The 13,375-nt window shown below is 38.0% G+C and overlaps 1 protein-coding gene across 4 annotated transcripts in view; it reads left to right on the top strand.

Moving 5' to 3' along the window:
* LOC149153698 (uncharacterized) overlaps positions 1-13,375 on the top strand; it is a 307,386-nt gene that overhangs the window by 119,735 nt on the left and 174,276 nt on the right. The gene's annotated exons all lie outside the window — the stretch shown is intronic.

The following is a 13,375-nucleotide window of genomic DNA, read 5'->3' as shown; positions in this document are numbered from 1 at the left end:
TGCATATATATTTGAAAAAATCTTGGAGAATGCCAAATCAGTTGCATAAAATATGAAAAATAGATTTGCCTATTGAATTAATGCTGATCATTAATATTAACCATCTAGTAATATAACTTACAACATTGTCGTGAAATGATTGACCATAACATCAACCTTCAAAATTTCAAGTTTCAACAAATATCATCAACAAACTGTGATAGATAATATCAACCCATGAAATGAAATAGAGGATCATATTAATGACCAAAGAGTTGTGATATGTAGTCAATAGTTCAAGGTTCAAAGTTCAAAGGCCTCCCAATTCTAGAAACTAGATTCTAAATTGGAAAAGACAAATAATTCTACGATCTACTAGGATGTCCTCTGGGTACAAGAAATTTCTAATATCTTTTCATGTGATCTAACAACAGGAGTAGGTGAAAGTTGTCATGACATATGGGGATGAGCACCACCATGGTTACATGACTCCCATGCAACAATGGAGGTTATGAAGCTAAAGTTGCTACATTTGGATTCTTGTTAGTGCCGATAATGGTGGTGGATGTGGTGGCATCTTTATTGCATGATCAATGTTAGGCATCCATCGACCATAAGTCCAACCTCCAAGTGCTCTAAAGTTGTGACTCCATCCTCCAATCACCCTCCTCTGGATTTTTGTCGTAAGTCGTATATGTTCTATCATTCTTATAATGGGACAACAACCTCAAGTTATAGTGCACATAAGCGAAGTTTTCTACTAGGTTTACATTTATATTGTTTCTCTTCACACCATGGATGATGTTGTAGGTTCTCCAACACCTATCTATAGAAGAAGTGTTTAACAACCTATGAAAGCATCCTTACCACCAATTTATGTAGATGTGTGGTAGAGGTGCCATACATTTTCCATTATTCGATAAGATTCAGCCTATCTCGATCTTTAGTGATATGGATATTAGAAAAGATTCCATGTTCAATAGTTTACTTGCTTAATTCACTTCATACTGCAACACACTTGGCCTCCTGAGGGACCAACTTGTCTAATGCATGCATATTTTACTTTTTACCTTTGGATTTGTGTGTGGCTTTCTCCTAACCCTAACCATAGGTGTTGGTTGGGCCATCCAAGATGAAGAATAATACTTGAGTTAACGTACTGAGGGCATATGCACAAACATGGAGATGAGCATTTAGATTATTCCACCTTTTGACCAAATGTATATGAATGTGATCATTCGACTCAACAATGTCTTTGATCTCATTTAGCATCTGTCCATTTGCTCATACACCTCCCCAGTGACTAGTTGATTTGTTGCTGCAAGCTAAATCATATTACAAATGGGCTTGGTGAATTGCAAAACATACTTATGCTGAAAACTAACCATCAAGAATAGTGTCCTCCACCTCTTGAAATTCCTTTGTCATATGTGTTACCCCCTTGAAAATGCATGGTTCATTTTTTGTTTTCATGGGCCTTTCTTTTCTCACTACCACAACAAAGGATACTTGGAGTTCAACAATAGTTTGATGGAGGGTCTTGTTCCTAGGCTAACTCGAGATCACGCTTGGCACAATTGAACTAGAGCATGAACGCCTACTTGAGGAGAGGTTTAGGGCACAATTTATGGTGAGATTAGGTTTCAACACATCTTGAGGAGAGGAACACCCTACCTTATTTGGGGTTAGGATCGTGACACAAGGTAGGGAAAGGCACCATTGAGTTCAAAGGTTGAAAGGAGATTGTTAAAGCATGTTGAAGACATGAAGAAGCCTTAATGTATGGTTTTCACCCACTTGCATGTTTTGAGGTATTTGGGTTAAAATAGATTGTTTGAGGCCTATATTGCATATAAGGAGGCAAACCCTTTGCATGTAGAGTTGCCATTTTGCATTGTTGGACCATTGAAAGGAAAGGCATTTGCTTATGAAGATGACAAGTGGCATTATGAACCCTTTACATGCATCCAAAGGCTAGAGGAGCAAAATGTACCACATGGACCCCTAGAGCAAAACATATGGCAAAGAAAGTGGACAAAAAGGAATGCCATCTCTTAGAGTAATGCCATGTGGTAGGGGAGGCACTCATATGGTCAAAGGAGGTTTATGATGAAGGGGTTCCACTAAATGGTTTACATTAAATACTAATTTATGCTTAATCATGAGTCTATCCGAAAGGGAGATATGACCTCTTCAAGAGAGCATTTGAAGCATGTTAAGGGAGGCATTATGGGTCATTACACATGGTTTGAGGTACATTGACACATATTTGGAGGAGTTGCCTCAAAAAAGAAGAGGACACATGCCAATTTGTGGTGATAGCAAACCCTAAAATGTACCCTAAAAGAAATGCCTTACTTCTACTGTTTTATTTCTAATTTTCTTCATATGGTTCAAGGAGGTTTATGATGAAAGGTGTTCCACTAAATAGTTTACAGTAAATACTATTTTATTGCTTAATCACGAGTCTATCCCAAAAAGGCGATATGACCTCTTCAAGTGAGCATTTGAAGCATGTTAAGGGGGGCATTATGGGTAATTTCACATGTTTGAGGTATATTGACACATATTTGGAGGAGCTGCCTCAAAAGGGAAGAGGACACATGCCAATTTGTGGTGAAAGAAAACCCTAAAACGTATCCGAAAAGGAATGCCTCACTTCTACTGTTTTATTTCTAATTTATTTTATTTTATTCAATAGGGTTTGTCATGAAAATATATAAATAAAGGAGTGATTCATTTGCAAAAGGGATGGTTGGAGCTGTGGGATTTCCCCTCCAAGCTTGGTTGAAGATTTTGTGGGAGGAAGAAGTAAAGGGGTATTTCAATGTAATGTTCTTCATCATTTTTCTGTTTTCTTGGGTTGATTTTATGGCTGGAAATTGCTAGTACAAATCTGCTAGAATAATCTCTGTAGAAGGGCAGTTTTGGCTCCAATAAAAGGACATTAGGGTTGGGGTGAGACCATCACATGATCTTGCTGTAATCATTATATTTAGTGAAGGATATTTGTTGTTGTAATTCACAGATAGGGCTGTTTACTCTATTTGGAGGGTTTTCATAACTATGTTTGAAGTTTAAGAGTGGCCCTTTAGGCCCTCTTGATTTTTTGGGTGAAACCACACTTGAAGGATGATGTATTGTTGGCTGTTCGTTCTGTAAAGGAGGCTTCCTACTCTTGTTTATATCATTTATGGATTCATATGTGGGTGGCCTTTAATTAATCATTAGTGCATATCATTACTTGACTGATTTTGTACTTGTTGCGAGGAGCATCTTTGGCAGAACCCTCATTTGGTTTTCTACATATCGAAGTAAATCCATGTGGTTGGAAGGGCTTTTCCCATCTGTCTTTGTATCTGAGACTGATTATAGTCATGCTACTGCCCCTGGAACAGGTTGCCAGCCAAAACAGATCAACAGCCTAAAACAACCTATCACAGGGCTCTAGTGCTTTTCTCAAGTAAGGATCTTGGGCATCCTACCTTTGCAACCTCTTGGGTAAGATCTTGAGGTCTTTAAACCAAAGAGGCTTATGGGATAAATGTTCGGCAGTTTTAAAAAAGGACCCCTGCTACAAGTCTTGTGACAGGTTGCTTGCAAGATACAATAAATGGATCGTAGGATTTGTTTAAATGGACTGAATCATTGACATGTTTGGTCAAGAGTTTACTGAACCAACATTGACTTCCAACTCACTCAGATTGTGATGTTACACACTGACTTTCTGACACTGTGAATGTGCTTCTTAATAAAGGCACACTAACCTCCATACTAGTGTTACAAGAATCACCGAACACTTGCGATTAATTGCGAGTTTTAATCGGCTTGCCCTTGAAAAGTTCCGATTCAAAACTTTGTGAGTCAAATTCACGTTGACCGAGTTTGACTCGCTAGTCGGCAATTAGAGACGATTCCGGTGAGTTATGTGATTTCTTGGCCGCGATTTATTCAATTTCGATTCTTGGTCCACGTTTAGGGTTACTGCATTCTAAAACGTAAATGCGGCCTTGTGATTTATTCATTTTTCACTGCTCACAATACGTGGACTCTGAAGAATGTAATTACATTTCTGATTTCTTAGAGACGCTGAGAAGGTAAACGGACGAGCGATGGGCGTAGTTATTTTCACTGTTAAACGACCAACATATTTTCAGCTGGGCTGATAATCAGCCTCCGTGTTAATATTCGCTGGCATGTAGTCACTATCGGTTGCACTTTTGTTGTAAGTTGTAACCGATTGACTTATATGAAGTCACTATCGGGTGTTGTAGCTTTGTATCTGTTGTCGTGCTCAGTCTTGTAGCCTGTGACTTTCTGTTGAATGTGGAAGAGTTGAGACATATTGATCTACCTTTAAATAGAAAACAATAGTGCCCATTTCTGAGAAATAGAATGCCGTTAAATAGGACAAGGCCTCAGATAGGGGAAGAAGTCTAGCAATATATGCAATCTGTGACTGTTCATAACAAGTTAACAACACACTTGTACTGTTGTATTTATCTTATTCCTCCAAGAAGAAAACAATATTCAGATTAAAAGATTTCTTATGATTACATTGCAGTTGATGTGAAGAAATCTAGGTGGAATCTTATTCCACATATACCCTTCTGTGAATATTCAAATACAAGTGATGGGCTTTATTGCAAAATTGAATTTGAGACATCACTAGAATGTCTAAAAATTGCTTAGATAGAAAAAAAATTCGAGATCCTTTGACCCTATGAAATAGGCCTCGAGTTCTCTCCAGCATACACAACCTTATCACCAAGATCTTCTTCGATTCTAAGTAGTTGGACAAATACGAAAGAATATTCATTACCATTTAAGGCAATTCTCTTAATAGCAACTAACTACGATTTGAATGACACACAACTAGGAAGAGAAAGCAATCACCATACCACTGCCAAGCACCATGGAAAACATTTATTTCTTGCCTTAATTAACTAGCTAAAGAACCTAATCTAGATTCTATATGTTGCAGCCTGCCCAGCCTGCCCTAATCTATATGCCGCCTCCAGTTCTTTAGCTTGATTCTTGCGTTAATTAACTAGTTAGATTAGGTACATAGTACAAAGTTCAAAGTTCAATATGGCATTTTCAATTGTAATTTTTTATTGTCTTTTACAGGAGCCAAATTAAACATAAGGCACAACTCCAAATATTAACAGAAGCCACAATTTAAACACAATTTCAAAACAATAACAATGCCAAGGGAGAAGGACTTTGCTTATGCTTATTGTGACAAGATGCCCGGAGACCCCAAGCTTCTTTGTAAATTTTGCAAAGTGAAATGTAGTGGAGGCATTTATAGATTCAAGTACCACCTTGCACAAATACTCGACCATGATATAGGTCTCTGCAAAGACGTTGTTGAAAATGTCAACTACCAAACAACCTTTGCCATTGATATGTTGAGTCAGCATAATGCCAAGAAAGCAAAGCAAAAAAAAGAAATAGGAATTCCTGGAATAGACGGTTTTTCTTCCACTATCCCCTTGTCATCTCCCTTGTTGAATCCTTGATGTTGTTCCCAAGTTTCCCACGCATGCCTCCAAGTCCAAGTCAAACTCAAGGCCAAATGAATCCTCCTGCATTGAAAACTGAAGGAGGAAACATAAACACCTTTTTTGCTCCCCACACAAAACCTGGTTCCCAACCTATTCTGACATACCTTTCCACTGTGTTAGGAGGCCTTATTGGCAACCTATGGTTGATGCAGTTTCTGTTGCAGGTCTAGGGTTCAAAGCTCCTTCATCAAAGAGCCTTAGGACATATTTGTTGTTAGAGAGTGTTGAAGATGTGATGCTTGTGCTATCTGAGTTTCGTTCATCATGGGTAGAAACAGGGTGCACCATCATGAGTGATGGATGGGTAGATCAAAGTAATAGAACTTTAATAAATTCCCTTGTATCTTGTCCAACAGGCGCAATGTTTCTCAAATCAGTGGATGCCTCAGACAAGGTTAAGACTGCCCAACTTATTTGTGAAATGATGGAGGAAGTTGTTCAAGAAGTGGGAGAAGAACATGTTGTACAAATTGTCACCGACAATGCAGTTAATTATATGGCTACTGGTAGACTTTTTGAGATTAGGCACCCCACTATTTTTTGGACCTCTTGTGCTGCCCATTGCATAGATTTAATGCTTGAGGACATTGGTAAGCTTCATTGGATACATGAGGTTGTGGAGAAGGCAAAATCCATAACCAAATACCTATACAACCACACTATTGTCCTAAACACCATGAGAAAATACACTGAAGGTAAAGAAATTGTTTGACTTGCAGTGACTAGATTTGCAACAAATTTCATATCGTTGCAGCCTGTGGTTGAGCAAAAGATAAATTTGAAGAGGATGTTCTTGGGACCTAAGTTGATGATATCTAAACCTTCCAAGGCCCTTGAAGGCATTGAAATTGTTGCACTTGTGTTTAATGGCAATTTTTGGAAAGATGTTCAAGAGATTATTGCTGTGACAGAGTCCCTTATTAGAGTTTTCAGGTACTTCAAGTCTTTTAACTTTTTCATTTTTAAAATTTCATTTCAAGCTTCTTTTTATTTTCAATGTTTCATATTTCTTTAAATTTGAAAGCTTGAACTTTTAGGATGGTTGATGGTGACAAACCTGCTATGGGTTACATTTATGAGGCAATGGATCTCGCAAAGGAGGCCATCAAAAGAAGATATGGGGATGAGGAGGCAAAGTATATGCCTCTTTGGGACATTATTGATGCACATTGGGATAGGCAATTGCATTCCCCCTTACATGCTGCTGGGTACTTCTTAAACCCACAATATTTTTATGATAAGAGCAAATTTAATGAGGATGGGGAGGTTGACAAAGGACTTCTGACATGCATTGAAAGGTGCTTCCCTGATCAAGAATTTCAAAGTCGTGTCTTTTCCCAACTACAGGATTATAGGGCGCCAGCTAAATTATTTGCCTATACCAGTGCTATACGAGAAAGGTCTAAGATGTTGCCAGGTACCTTTTGAGGCTTGAAGGCTTCATCAATTCATTAAATTTGTTTAAACTTTATTTTGTATGTTAAATGTTTTATTAAATTTTGTTGTCTTTTTAGTTTTTACTATTTAGTATTTAGTACTTCTACTCACGAAGCCTTGCCACTTGCTAGGTCTTTGGTGGCAAAACTTTGCTAGTGATACACTAGATTTGAAGAGATTCACCATTCGAATCTTAAACCAAGCATGCAATGCTTCAGGTTGTATGCCCAACTGGAGCATGTTTGAGAAAATACATTCTAAGAAAAAGCAACAGATTGACAAAAAAGCGCTTAAATGACCTTGTATTTGTCCATTACAATCTACGACTTCGCAACAAGCAAATACTAGGTGAGAGCCTGAATTTGAAGGTTTCATAATCTGATTTGCACTTTAAAGTTTAAACTTTAAAGTTCAAACTTTAATTCACATTTCAATGTCTCATGATAATGACAGGTTTGGATCATTCACCAATCGACCTTGAAGAGATAGATCTGCAAACTACAAATGCAGCAGATTGGGTCCAATTAGAGAAGGCTCTTCTTTTAAGCCTACATGACTTGGAGAACTTTGAGAGTCAAGCAAGCGAAGGAGTGGGAGCAATTGCTTCGAGTTCTCACTCTTAAGAGTCATACACTCTTAATTACTGTTTTTTTACTGATTAGTATGTAGTTTTTTGTAAACTTTTAGAAGCAGATGCTTCTGGTTCTATGTAGTCACTGGTTAGGAGTTAGGATTCAGTACTTTGGATCATGTTTGGACTCATAACATATATGAGATACTTATTCATTCATGATATTTTGGACATCTATTGATATTATGCATTGTTTGGTCATGGCTTTATTGAATCTCAAAGAAAAATGTGTGTTTTTTTTTTTTTAATTCAATGTGTATATTTTAATTTATTGAATTCACTGATTTTTCCCAATCCAATTAAAACTCTTCTCTTTTGCCTCACTGATTTATTGCTGATTCCGAGTTTGGAAACATTGCTCCATACTCAAGATAGACATATAATTATATAGCAAATCAGAAGGCCGAGAGGGCTGTTTCATTTAGAACCTTGTGATGTTACAAGCTGATTTCTGACGCTGTGAATGTGATTCTTAATAAAGGCACACTAACCTCCATACTCAAGAGAGAGATAACAAATCAGAAGGTTGAGAGGGCTGTTTCATTTAGAGCATGTTCATATTGGTTATAGTACCCGATTAAATGATATTTTGAGATAGTAGTTCAGACCTATAATAAGTTTATGGAAATGATATTTTTAACCCCTGTAACATCATATGTAATCTACACTCTTATACATCAGAGGCTGGCACGAATTTAGGACAGTTTGGTCATATTTTGGGAATCAAAAGTCCTGTATCAACGCTCCTTTTCAGACCCAAGCTGCAGTATGGTGGACCTCTTCTTACAACCTGAAATTTCATTGCCCAACACGCCTTCATTACAGAGTGTTTGAGGTCTGATCATGAAGCTTTCCTCTCTAATTTGGAGTAGGTGACTCAGACCTATTGACAATGGTAAAGCAAAGCACTAGAAGACATGTTTGATTTGGTGAGACTTGTGATATATATATACTTGGAATGAAAGCATGGGAAACCCTGTAGTACTTCCCCACATCTCGTGGATCGTAAACCGGGTAAACTGTCGGTCCTGATTACAAGGCCTCACCCCTAGGGAATCGAAGAGAGTCGAACCCATCATCAACAACAACTAGCAACAATATCAAAGAACTTCACGTCTCGCTCTAGACCACTTGAGTTAATCCTTGGGGCTTAAAATTTTTGGGCATTGGGGATGGCCTGGGAAAGAAAGTCGGCCTCCCTTCAGCCCAAAGGCAAGAGAGAGGTTGCTGGTACTAGGGCATCCCACAGTACAGACTCACTTAAAAGTGCAAGATAGTTACTCTATTCTAGAGTGTAAACATCTCAACTTATGAGACCTGAACTTGGGTGGGGAGGATAACAACTATTCCGCCCAACCATCCAAGCCAAACTCAATTGACAAATATATAAATATATATATATATATATATATATATATATATATATAGAGGCATGAATGATTAATTTGTTGGGTTGACCTACAAGCTTGAAATTTGGTTGATTAAAATAAAATTAGAGAGCCGACCTGAATCAAATACTTGATCAGGCTGACCTATTGCATTGAAGCTGACTTGTATTGAATATAAACTTTGAGCTGACCTTTTAATATATATATATATATAGGCATGAATGATAAATTTGCTGGGATGACCTACAAGCTTGAAATTTGGTTGATTAAAATAAAATTAGAGATTCGACTTGAATCAAATACTTGATCAGGCCGACCTGTTGCATTGAAGTTGACTTGTATTAAATATAAACTTTGAGCTGACCTTTGAATATATGTCTTAGTGCTGCTGTGGAAAATTATGTTCATATTTTTAGGATGACTAGTGCCACTTTGGAATGCCTTTGAGGTTAGAGTGTCCACCTTGGAGTCCCTCTTTCCCACCTTGTGGGTATTTGAAGACCCTTGGGCTGACTTGTATGCAAGGAAAAGTCACTTTTTTGGGGTTAATGTGCTTACTTTGGAGAATTCCATGGCAGGTTTGAGTATTAGTTGAAGGAAGAGGAGTGTTGAAGGGCCATTGGAGGCTGGACGCTGCACCAAAAACTTATTTGTCCCCTCATATATTTGGCAATGGGTTACCTTTGTGGGCTTGTAACCCTTGATATTTATACATATGGCATATGTTTCCCTTATTTTATGTATTTTAACAGGATTAAATTATTAATTGAAGAAGAGGGCCTTTTTCCCCTCCTTAGGCTAGATTATGGGCTTTTAGCCTTAAAATGAATATTTTAATGTAAAGGAAGTTGAGCATCTCCTCTATAAGTAAAGGTTTAAGGTGCACTCCTTGTAATCTTCTCATGGTTGGATTGGGGGAGAAATCCCTTAGCAAGTCTGAAATTTCTAAATATTTCTCTTACAATTTTGGTTATGGATGGATGAGTTGAGCGATTTTTTGAGTATGTGTTAATGTGCATAGTTGTCTCTCCTTGAGGGATATTGGTAGATCTTGATGAGAAAGGCCTGGTTGATGTGGATCATTATTTGTGAATTTTGATGGATATGTAACAAATTGAGTAAGCTATCATTTTTTTATCTTGTTAAGTTGATGGATAGGCATTATTAAATATTCACCATAGTTCTATTGGTATTTTTATCTCATTATCTTCCTTGGGCAAGATTTTCATCAAGTTCTTTTGAGGTGACCTTGGTTAAGTTCCCTCCCTTATTTATCCTTGAAAATTGTAAAACACGTAGCCCAAGCCTCTAGGGCACACAAGTTAGTTTGCTCTATTCCTTGAAGCTAAATATGCTCTTTGCCTCTTAAACTTCTAATCAAGCTCTTTTGAGATATCCTAAGTAAAGTTTGCTCCCTTATCCCATCCCTGAAGATATGTAATCTTCCCAATTCTTTTTGTGAGTGCAAAATTCACTAAGGAGTTTTGCCAATTTTTGGTGATATTATATAAAAGGAGAAAATATTATTTTGTAGGAGAAAAGTGGAAATTATTATTTTAAAGAAGAATGACGACAAAGTAATATTTTATTAGTGGAAAGTGGGGACCACTAAGGGAGAGGGTTAGCAATTATAAATAGAGCTTGGAGGCCTCCATTTGGTATCTTTGATCATTTGACAATTCAACATTAGTTCTCTTGAGCTGCTTAGCCAAGACAACCGTGTTGTTCAGCACAAGGAATTTTTGAGTGGGAATTCCACCCTCATTTCAGAGAACTTCGAGTGTCTCCCTAGTGAGGCAATTTGGGGAGCTCAATTTAGAGTTTCCATTCGGCATATTTGCAAGTTATTTCAGCTGGTACATTTTTCTTCTAGGGTGCAAAAGTGGTTCAAATTGCTTGTGGGGAGATCAATTACGGAGGAGCATAACACCGAAGGATTTGCAGGGTTTTTTTCCCCCTAATTTAGCTAGAGATTTTGTGGTGATTAGCAGGGCTAATTTGAGAGAATTCTTTGAGGCCGAAATTCTACGTTTTTGGAAGTGCACGGGGGTTGGAGGAATAAAGGTTGAGGAGAGATAAGGGTCGGAGATTGGAGGTATTCCTCAGGGGAGAATTTAGCCAAAGTTGGGAGAGATTTCCAGTGGTGGATTTGGGCTTAATTCAGTAGTATCAGTTTTGTGGGGCGTTTTCTGGCCAAATTGGGCAATTTGAACTTGTTGGGGGCACTGGGGGTCACTAGATTCATCCCAAATCCTTTCTGGGTTTTTGTGGGTTTATTGAGAGGAGTCTCTGACTTATTTTACAGAGTTTTCTAGGCGATATTTGAGCTTGAAATCCTAAATCTTATAGCAAAGCGAATTGCTAGTTAGCTGAGCAGTTTGCACCATTTTGTGGGTTCGACTTTGGCTTGGAGATAGGCCAAAATCTTTTTGGGTTTTTGGTGGAGAGCTCAAGATCAATTTGGCGGAATTTTCTAAGCACTTTTGGAGGCTCAAATAGGGGTTTCTTCCAGTGAGCAGTTGCAGAAGTCCAAGGGCCAGCGCAGAACATTGGGGAGAAGCCTTTCCTTTGCATCCAGGTAGCATCTTTCTCACCTGGGATTGTTTAGCTTGCTTTGGCAAGCCCAGGTGCACACATTTCATGCATTGTACTCTTCTCCATATATAATAAAATCGCTGAATTTTGGTGCAGTTCCGGTGTAAATTGTGGGTGTTTGATTGTTGTTTAAATATTTTAGTGTTGTATGGTATTTTACTTTGTTTATCACTGTTATTTCCTTTTTGGAACATTACAAGATAGGACACCTAGGTCAAAATTCTAGGGCACAAAAGTTAGTCTTCCCTAATCTTTGAACCTAAATACACCATTTCTCTCCAATTGTCATGCTTCTTGACTCCATATGCCCCCAAAAATATCTTGGCATGCTAAGGCACTGATATTCTGCCCCCCAAAAATATCTTGTCATGCTAAGGCATTGATATTCTGCCCCCCAAAAATATCTTGTCATGCTAAGGCACTGATATTCTATCTTCCATCACTCAATGTCATTGTAAACATCTAAACCATTATGCTAGTGTTTTACTCTTCTGGTGATTCCTAGGTTGTGTGTGTTTGGGGATTTTTCCTTTTGAACTCAAACCTGGAAGTTAACCTAAATTTCTAGCAATCATAAACCCTAATTTTTCCATCTGTTGGTTGGTGGAAGTACAAGTAGAAGCCTTAGGAGGCTCTTGACTTGGCTTGTCCAGGCCATTTGACCCCTAGGATCTAATAGGGAAAACCCCCCTTGAGCTGGAGGAGAGCTGGCCAGAAGTGAGAAGAGGGATGATGAGGTGACAGTTGGCTCCCTCTTAAGTACAGTGAGTTTTGCACTTGAACTTTATCTCGAGAAGTGTGAGATTTTGCTGTAACACAACCTTTTGACAACTCCCTATACCAGGTAGAAGTGTTGCTATTCATACACAGATTCCTAGAAAGTTTCAGAAAACATGCTTTGATATTGTGTTAAAATTTCAGTACATGCTAAACAGACCTGCAAATTTGTTACCTTAGAAATCTGGAAAACTGAAGGAACTCTCAAAACTAGTTCTGTTCGCTAGATCTGAAAACACATACACTAACTGAAAAAGTATTAACAACAACTAATGAGAAGTTGCAACACTAATAAAATCATCTCTGTATTTTTATTAACTCAAGGAAGAAAGAGAACAGTGCACACACTTGTTCATAAACTGAATGAATAACAACTGCGGGATGCCTCTACTTAGTACTAGTGCACCCTATTTAGGTGAGTCAAACCCTATTCTATTCTAGGGAAGTGTGCTCAGGCGACATGCAGAAGTAGTCTACAATAGAGTGCCTCAATCCAAGAATAATGTGCCCTAGTCTAAAACTGGAAACCTCTTTTGCCATGCACTGTATATTTAGAACTGACCCGAAGATCTAATTTAGAACTGAGTTGAACTGAACTAACTAATTTGGAATTGAAATGAACTGAATTGAAGGCAGAAATTACTCTTCTATCTATGGCTGGTGCACACTGCATGCATGTATGTGCCTTCAATGTTAGATCCTTAAACACTACTGTTCACCTACTGCTACAGACTGCTACAAGCCTACAGGTATGCTGCTGCTACTGCGACAGGTTGCTACAGGTATGCCTGGGAGGAACTTTTATAGCAACATGTAGATATTCTAACATTTCTGAATGCCAAGATGAGAAAATGAAATCTGTCAGCAAATGCCCATAGCAACTAGAACATAATAGAGACCCATTTTCGCAGAACACTTGCAACCACAACCCATTTATATAATGCTTCTTAACAGGTTGTTATTATTGATATAATTGTTAAATGCGGGATTGTATTTTT

The sequence above is a fragment of the Pinus tabuliformis genome, chromosome 9 (assembly GCF_031772625.1).
Source record: "Pinus tabuliformis cultivar Carrire ecotype Pingquan chromosome 9, CPIR1, whole genome shotgun sequence".
In the NCBI taxonomy this organism is placed as follows: Eukaryota; Viridiplantae; Streptophyta; class Pinopsida; order Pinales; family Pinaceae; genus Pinus; species Pinus tabuliformis.
The sequence above is the reverse complement of the archived record's forward strand: the minus strand, read 5'-3'. Positions and strand labels throughout refer to the sequence as shown.